The sequence below is a fragment of the Belonocnema kinseyi genome, chromosome 1 (genome assembly GCF_010883055.1).
Source record: "Belonocnema kinseyi isolate 2016_QV_RU_SX_M_011 chromosome 1, B_treatae_v1, whole genome shotgun sequence".
Taxonomy (NCBI): domain Eukaryota; kingdom Metazoa; phylum Arthropoda; class Insecta; order Hymenoptera; family Cynipidae; genus Belonocnema; species Belonocnema kinseyi.
The window spans coordinates 42,316,589-42,326,029 of NC_046657.1; the positions used below are offsets into that span (position 1 = coordinate 42,316,589).

Here is a 9,441-nt window from a genome sequence, read left to right on the forward strand (position 1 = left end):
ACTGTTGAATTTTGAATCAAGTAGATTAATTTTGAAAAGCTCTTGAATTTTATTTCACAGACTTCTCACAGGATACATCCTGTTCGAAAACTAACAAATAATACACCTACTTGTGGCCATTCGATGTGGAATTGCATAATCTTTGTGAGAGATTAAAGAAAAATTATCTACCGTATTTCAAACCTAGTTATCGTGTTTCGAAATCAGCATTGCGTGTTAGTGTCGATCGCGCTAGGCCATGTAGGTAATTTCAGACGGCAGTATAATATTTCTTCTGAAATATTTTCGTGAATGTATTAAACAAAGCTTTTTATCTGTTTCTGAAAAAGACTGGCTGGGGCTTTGGTGAAAGATTGAAGCCTCGAGAAACATGGTGAATTTACTTTTTATTGTAATTCCAGTTACATAGGCGATTTTTATCCGACATCGAATCACAAAAATAAATGATATTCACGAGGGCTTGCGCTTTATTATAAAAAACATCGTGATTTTACGGCCTTCACCTGTTGGAGTGTCATCAATTTCTTTTTTCCCCAATGGAGTAATCTTATTGGTTTCCATATTGAATTTCACACGTTTTATAATGCCTTTAATATATTTATAGATACCAGCAAGGATATTATAAGTCTCCAATATTGCAAAGATTTCACCATCAGAAGTTGACAATACAATTAGTTCTTCGGTTTGTATAGGCCTATACTCTTGCTTCGAAGCTGTTTTAACTTTAATTAATGTATCGGCAGGAAAGGTATATTTTCGAAGTTCGAATATTCGGTGCGGATTCCATAAGGAAATGAGCTGAGTAGATTCAAGATGCTCTATTCCACATCCACGCCCGTCAGGAGAAGGAATTCTTATAGATGGATCAATGGACCTGGAAAGAGAATCACGCCTTACAAAAGGCCTTGCATGAGGAGACCTGGACCTGGCACGAACAAAAGGCGTATCTGACAAAAGAGAGACCTCAGGTGAATGACGTCTTGCAGATGAAGAAGAAGGTTCGCTTCGAGAAAGGTCAGGATTGCCTTCACTAATAGGTGAAAATTTAGACTGCAAACTCAACTCTGTAACAAGAAATAGATGACTACATTTTTAGATTTTTTCATTAAACCCTAAAACGCCTATGACTAATCAAACTTTTACATAGCTTGAATACTTCTTGCGCATGCATTAACACATCACTCAATGTAATTTAGTGCAGTTACTAAATCGCGGATCAGCGCGCTCTCGTGTAGTCCCCTGAAACTAAACGTGAAATGAATGTACCGATTCCCAGTAAACGAATTTTCCCAACTATGGGCCAATTCTAGTTCCACGCTGTATGGGTTGTTTGGGTGAATATATGGGTGGTTCTACGACCGCAGTAATGGACAATTCTAACTCTGACGTGTGTACACCAGACGTTTTTCCTAGAAACAGTGAATTCATGAGCCACAGTGTAGAGGGGCGTGTTGACGAGCAATTTGCGATATTTTAAGTGAATAAATCCCTAATAAAAAGCGGATAATTAATGCATGAGTCATATGGGTATATATAGTGAACAAATAAGTGAGCAATACGAAATTATATATTTTTCTCATTAATTTTGGCAAAAGTGATGATATCGTTGCATGATATTTAGTGCAGAATTTGTTCAAATTTGTAAAACCAACTTCAACCTCTAAAAACTACCCCCTGTGCGGAAAACAACATTATCAAAAATCAACTTTATATGGGTGCATTATTTTCACCTTAATTTGTTAAAATTTGTGCAACAAACTTCAACCCCTAAAAACTACCCCTTGTATGTAGAACAACATGACGGATCCAGCGAATCGCTTGGCTGGTCCCGACATCCAAAATAAATTTTATATGGGTTCATCATGTACTTCAGGTGATGCATATCGTCGCAAGCTTCGCACCTGAATCGCTAATTAGAGCTTCACGCCGTGGAGATACATCCCTTCACGAGTTTGGATGAAAGTTGAGTGGCTAGAGTGAACCCATGGTGCACGTGTGCGATGTGCGAAGAAAAGTTCGTTTTTACAGCTGATCGATACAGACCGAGACGCTAAGCCAAATAGTTTCCTTAACAAACTTGTTACATTAAGAAAGATTTCTAAAGTAACTTTTTGTTTCTATTACATAAATCAAATTATCTCCTAAGTGCATCTTTTAAATGTTGCTAGTGCAACTACGAGATGATTTTTTAAACTGCAACAAATCATTTTCTGATATAAACTTAAAAAAAATGTTCAAACATGCTAACCTAAAAAAATTTACATAAAAATTATAACCACAGGAAAAATATGCAAAGCATTCTTGACTAACGATTATTAATTATTTTCTTCTTTCTTAATTATACTTAAATTTATGGAACGAATATGCACAGAATTATTTTACTTGTTTGATTTATTATTCCGGTTTAGAAGAAAAGACTGCACTACTAAATATTAGGGTAGTATATTAAGGAAAAATGATTTTATCATGTGAATTTATAGAGTCAATCGAGTCTTTCCATTTTTTCTTCTAACTTATAAGTCTAATAAAAATGCTAGTTTAAAATGCTCAGACTCTTTTTTCAAAATCTTAAAATTTATAAAATGCACTTAGAAAATAATTTTGAATCTTAAAAAGGTTTTAAAAACAAGTTTGATTTTTTAAAGAATTTTATAGACTGGAATTCTTGAAAGTTATATTTATAGCCTTTTATATTGAAAAGTGATTTTCTCAAATTAAGAATATCATGTAATACCATAAAACAAACTACCGTAAAACAAACTAAAAAAACCAGCAAGATCAACTTTTAAGTTGTTGAATTTGTTGAAATGAGTTCGCGACTCTCATTGGCCGGGCATTTTGTCGTTTGGGCTTTTTGTCACGGATCCAAAATTTCATTTAGAAAATCACGGAGTAATCGAAATACTTTTTTTGCTGCGTTAAAAATTTTTTAAAATGTCTTTAACTTCTACTGAAGGTGACTTCAAGCGCATCCACAATAGCTCAAATAGTATGTTGTATTGTTAATAAATAAATGTATCAATTTATATGTCTAATTTTACACAAATTTAATACATTCTCCGATAAAAATATAAAAAATGAGAATTTAAACAAATCCTTTACCTTTAGTCCTGAAATCTCGTCTGGTAACCTCAGGGACACTGCTTGACTGCTCTCACTTGCATAGCAGTTATGGTCTGAGGTTTCCACTGCGTGGCGCTAGCCTCCAGACGAAATTCTTAAAGTTACCGACGGAAAGCTTATTAACTGCTACTAAAAGAATATGCACTTGAAGTCGCCTTCGGCTTATTAAAATGACAGGTATTTTATTATTTTAGGTTTTCAACGCTGCAAGAAAAATTATTACGACTACTCCGTGCGTTTCTAACCTAAATTTTAACGTAGAATCCGCCAGGGCATGTATTTGTCGCAGAATTTTTTATGTAGTACATGCACTTAAAAGATCACTGGATTTCAGAAAGTCCTGATCTTTCACAATATAATTATATTTCTGCAGATGTTGCGCTGTAAATATTGTTGGGATATTTGTAAAGATGATAGATCTTTGAAGAAATAGATGATTCGTTTTTATGAGAATTGACCTAATTTAAGGCTTGCTTGTAGAACCTGAAACGAGTAGGCTTTTAAAAATGAACAGGATAGAAATTTGATGTTAATTAAAAATGAGATAGGTGCTGAAAATTCAATGAAAACAGATATCTTATCATTCCTTAGGTGAGGAGTCTGCAGCTCAGAAATAGACATTAAACCAAATCCCAAAGGAAGAAGCTGAAGCTTAGTTTGTTTACAGTCTGCGGGAAAATCCAGTGTCGAAACCTATAGTTAGTATTGTCTTGCGGAGAAGATTTTGGTGACACTGCTCAAGTTGCCTTCAGAGCAAAAGGAGTAGAGTTGACTATTTAGATATGGAAACAACTTTAGAGAAGTGTTTTATAGTATCTTCAAGAATCCTAACAAAAAGAATCAATTACCAGAACAGTTAACATTGTTGTAATAAGAGCGTATGATATGTCCGGAATTCTTGAAACCATAGTAAAAGATTTGAATCCCTTGATAATAGCACAGAAATGCCCGATCAAAGTATTTTGTATGACGTTTTGGCAGCTTTTATTGGCGATAACCTCGCTATTCACAATTTTGGTGGTTTAAAGGGAAATTTTTCAGCCTATCGTTGCTGCAGATATTTCATGGCTAACAAGGATCAGCTTCACATGATGACTAAAGAAGTTCTATCTCTTTTAGGATTCAAAGACCAGTATAGGGAACAAATAGATAGGTAAATTAAGTAAAGGATATGCAACAAAGAGAGGTTGTTTATTGCATACTTAAAAACATTTCTAAGTAATTGGTCGAATTTCTCCAGATATTTTTTATGACATAATTGAAGTAAGTCTCACTCAAATATTGCAAATAATCTTAAATCGGTTTCTTCCCGCCTTCCGGCCTGCACTCGACCTTGGAAAGGGTAAGGGATTTGAACAACATTATTTCCATGACCGGTCAAAGAGGCCCCTTCATGCCCCCACGAGACGTTGGAAAGGGGCAGGGGGTTGACTAAAATGATTTCTGTGACCTGTCGAAGGGATGCCTTTCCGCCCCACGAGACCTTGAAATTGGGTAGGGGTTTGACCAAGATTATTTCTGTGATGGGTGAATGGGGTGCTTTCACGCCTCCACGAGAGCAAATGCGACTCCCAATCAATATGACGTTCGTGGGAGAACTTCTAATACGAAACAAATCGCAAAAATATTTTATATTTAGAGAAAGCCTACCCAACGAACCCAAAATAAATTCCTCACACCTACATGCATTATTTCGGTGACCTGTCAAAAGGGTGCCTTTCCGCCCTCACGAGACCTTAAAAAGAGGTAGGGGTTTGGCCAACATTATTTTTGTGACGGTTCAAAGGGGTGCCTTCCCGACCTCACGAGATTTTGAAAAGAGATAGTGGCTTGACCCCTATAGCAGAATAACACTTAAATCACATGACCTCGCTCTAAGATATCTAAAAGTACCTTCGGTATGTTAACATATGTTTTTTAACCGGTACCAGCAGAGAAATTTATTGCCGGTACTGACAGAAAAACTTTTTTGCCGGCACCGGCAGGGAACTTTTTTGTCGGTACCGGCAGGCTATCCACTCTGTACCAAAATACCTTGCAGAAATTAAATAAGATTGAGAGAAATATCATCTTGTGTCAAAAGAATGCGTTTTCACACCAATTAAATTGTCTCTTATAATATTGAAGGTTAAGAAGGTTGTCATTTGTCTCAAAAAGAATCATTTTTTAGAAAACATGATGCACCTAGAGAAGCTAGAGAAGATAATAGTCACACTGCATTTCGAAAAATCAGAAACAATTTGAACCCCTATATTAATAAGTGCAAACTACAGGAGAATACGGGCACTGTTATTCTCTCAAAAGTCGCTTCTTTTGTCCAAGCGCAGTCAGTATATTTAATTATATATCTGTGATGTTAAATATATCTCCTATCTGATTTTTGTCGGGTTTCATCTGAATGCTTATACGGTACCTTAAATTTAGCTGTGCGGCATTTTATCGGGCTCTAAGGATTTTTCAACGAAAAAAAAGATATTTCTTAAATTATTCTTATATAATCTTAATTTTCTATAGTTGTTAAGTACACAGTTCGCCAATATGGTACATTTTATATATAATCGCACATTTAGAGGCTTCGAAAAATCGCACTCGGTGAGGATTCGAACCCTACCTAAACTACCTAAACTCGTACTGTACCGCGGGCCCCAACTCATTTCGCTATCGAGAAACTTAGATCTTGGTTTCAAAATGTCGGCCATGATTATAATAAGTATTTCTAAGGCAAATTGAAAATTTTTGAAACTTTAAAAAAAAAATTTTTTAAGGAACTTAATATTCAATTTTACTTATTACAAAAACGGCTCTATATTCTTTTTTCTTTAAATATTAAAAAAATTTATAAACTATCTAATGCGAAATGACAATTCTTAAAAAATATTTTTAAATATGTTAAACAAAGAATCGAGTTTCACTTATTTCAAAAAGAGGTCAATACTTTTCTGATGTAAGTTCTGAGACAGTTCCAGATAGGGCCGTATAAGATTCCGTCTGGAAAACAATTCGATTTTCTGTTTCCGATGTTCGCTTCAAAGCCTGAATTTAGAAGCTAAAAGAGTGGAATAAAAAAATAAGAAAAATTGAGTTTGGTTCCAGCTCTATATACCTTTAAAACTCTATAATATTCATCGAGGCTATAAACTATAGACTATAAAGAGACTGGTTTTTATGACCTATGGTGACTGCCAATAAGGAGGCGAATGCGCATGTGTGCTTCTTGACAAAGACGCGGGCGTGTATAGTATTTGATTCGCCATTTTGTAACAGCTGTTATCAGCGCTACAGGACGCATCGCATTTTATAAATGTAATTTACTGATATTCTCAGAGAAAATCGAATTATCAGGGGAATTCGAGATGTAGATTTAAAAAATCAATTATTACAAGCACACAACTAGGATTTGAGAAAATTGACAATATTTATGAATTATAGATAGATATATCATTATACTATTATATTCACCAATGTAATTAAATATGATTGTCAAAGTGAAGACCAAAGTATAAATGACCTTCATTCTTCCCAATCAGGAAATTAACTGATTAATGTAGCAAATGAAGAATTTCGTTGATAGGGTATAAAGGCATATTCTGGTACTTTAATATAGATCAGATCATATACACCACATACGTTATTTCATAGATTAGAGGCTTTTAAATTATTATTCTGAGATGTTTACATTTCATTATAGTTAATATCAGGTCTAATTATTTAGTTACTAGATTCTTTAAAACTGAGGTTTGAAGCATTATTTCTTAACTGCTATCTATGTTGATGATTCATAACTCTGCTGGTATCAATAAAAAAATATTCTCCACTATACTGTCGATTGGGTTTTTCATAACATTTACAAGTTATTGTCAATGTCTTAAAAGTAAATTAATTTAGAATTGCGCATTAAAAACTAATTACTATACTCTTGTGATGGATTTTGTTATCTCCAAACATCGAAATGTATACAAACGTTGTATTTTTGAGTAAAAAAATAATTCGATTATAAACTTATATCCACGAATGCTGTAACCTGCCCTAAATATCTGTGTTATTCTTACATATTTACCATACATTATCATGAACCGGATACCACACTTTTCTGAAAAACTAAAATCTTTCAAACAAAGGCGGCAAATATCGTTAAACAGTACGACGGTGGGAGGACTTTCAATACGAAACAAATCGCAAAACAATTTTATATTTAGAGAAAGAATAGCCAGCAAGCCAAAATTTTAATTTCTTACACCTACATATTTCACATTTTTTCTTAATCAGAAATTCAAATTTGGAGAACCACCACAAAATGTTCCTATTGGAATCTGAAAGAAGGAACACACAAGGGAGGGGAGTTGTCCGAATTTGGTGGTGGTTGTCCGAATTTGGTCGTTACATTCTTGGTTTTATTTTCAGGAATTCCTTTCATCAGTTCGATTATTGGACATTAAAAGAGGAATTTTAACATTGGATTGTTTTCCTATTTAAATATCCTAAAATTTAGTATGACATATTGTCCCGATATGTCTTTTAGTAGTTCTAAAGACGTCAACGCAGTTAATTATAATGGCTGCTCGCTCTAAGGTATGACGCTCGAAGAAACCATATTGCGCGAAATTTGAAAATGCATCCCGACGATATGTTCCCAAAGCTGAAATTTGATATCAACCCGACGATGTTTGAATCAAGTCCAACGTTCAAAAATGCAAGTCAATGACGTCTGTGATTATTCACCACTGACAATGAGCACATACCTACTGAGCTATCTGAAAAGCGTGTGAAATTGGAATTCCTCTATCCGTATGCTTGCATATTTTAGGGATATATAAGTATATGCGCGCGTATGTACATGCATACATGAGAGTTATTCGATAGTCTTTCAGAATCCTTACTAGTGAGTAGCGCACTAGGTCACTTTAACCGTACCACTTATTTTGAATTCATAATTAGTTTCCTCAGCCAAAAATAATTGAGCATAGATTTAAACGAGACCTTAAATTTATCCTTACAAGTTATTGTAACTCTTTTTTAAATTGTTCTCAATGATTTTAAAATGATCAGAGGTACCCCATTAATTTTGTGCGACAACTGACGCTGCTCCTATAAGACTTACCTTTAATTAATTTAAACTTTCCGCGCCAGAAAGATTAATTTTATTTGATGAGAGAAGAAAACAAATCGCGAAAGGAAAGCCACTTACAATACATACAAGAGAAAACAGAAATCGCAATTTTTGGCAACTTAAGGCGTCGGTTAATGTCGAGCTTGTCCTCTTCAGCTTGATTTTTCCCAGCAGGCAGCTCATGAGAAAGATTTCATCAGAGCTACCCGATAGTCTCTTCGTAGCGTTTCTCGCTTGCAGTAAAAGAATCAACATCATAGATTTTAGGTTCACGTCTCACAGCACCAAACTCTTTATCAGGACCAGCATCAATTCGCAAACTTGTGAGTAGAATTACGTGATTATTTCTGCATCTTTCCCACAATTGTTGTATATTTTTCATTAGGCGCTCAGCGATTTCAATAATGAAGCTGCAAGCGTTTTCTGTTCCTTCAGAACTCGAACCTAATTAACTTCTACAATTTTTCCGGTATAAACGTATTAATAGTTCGTTCGGTATATCGAGAATCTACAATAGATACGACCTGCCGTTTCTTGTCAGCGTACAGCGAATGTCTTCTCAAATAATGCTATGTTACGGAATATGACACAATATGGCGACACTACGAGGTATAAATTCGAAAAACCGCTCAAAGATGCACTAAAAATGCACAAAATACGTGTCAAGAATGACCGAAGAAAGCAGCCAAAAACACCAGAAAAATTGTGAAAATTTTGAGACACGCTTCCCTTTTTTCAGCAATCCGGACTCAATAGGATCATGCTTCTTGCTGGAGCAGTGAATGTCGAAACAAGGAAGAATCACTTTAATTTCAATGAGTTTATTGAACTGAGACACTAAATGCCAATAATCTAATAGCAGCAATACAAATGATGGCACACAAAGCAGATTTCCACGAGCTGTTTCAAAATTTCGAATATCAGAAATCGAATAACGCTCACTTGCTCTGCGCGATTGATGTCAAGACGAACGAAGCCGAGAAAGCACGAACCCAGCGTGCGGATCGACATTCAAAAGCTTACAACAATATACGAGGGTAGTTCAATAAGTCCTTAGAATGACCAACAGATGGCGCGCGAATTGCTCCAAATCATCTGTTTTAAGTCAACACCACTCCCGACTAGATATATGGTGCAGTCACAGTTCACATCTTCTGAGTTTACGTGTTTTTATAACCAATTGAAAAAAAAAATTGTTCGTTAAGAAAAAT

The 9,441-nt window shown here is 35.0% G+C and overlaps 1 protein-coding gene across 1 annotated transcript in view; it reads right to left on the reverse strand.

The window, feature by feature from the left end:
- Positions 1-1,031: 1,031 nt before the first annotated feature.
- LOC117173848 (proteasome assembly chaperone 4-like) overlaps positions 1,032-9,441 on the reverse strand; it is a 76,264-nt gene continuing 67,854 nt past the window's right edge. The window contains exon 2 of the mRNA XM_033362498.1: positions 1,032-1,064. The gene's annotated coding sequence lies outside the window, so the exon portion shown is untranslated. The remainder of the gene's footprint in view (positions 1,065-9,441) is intronic.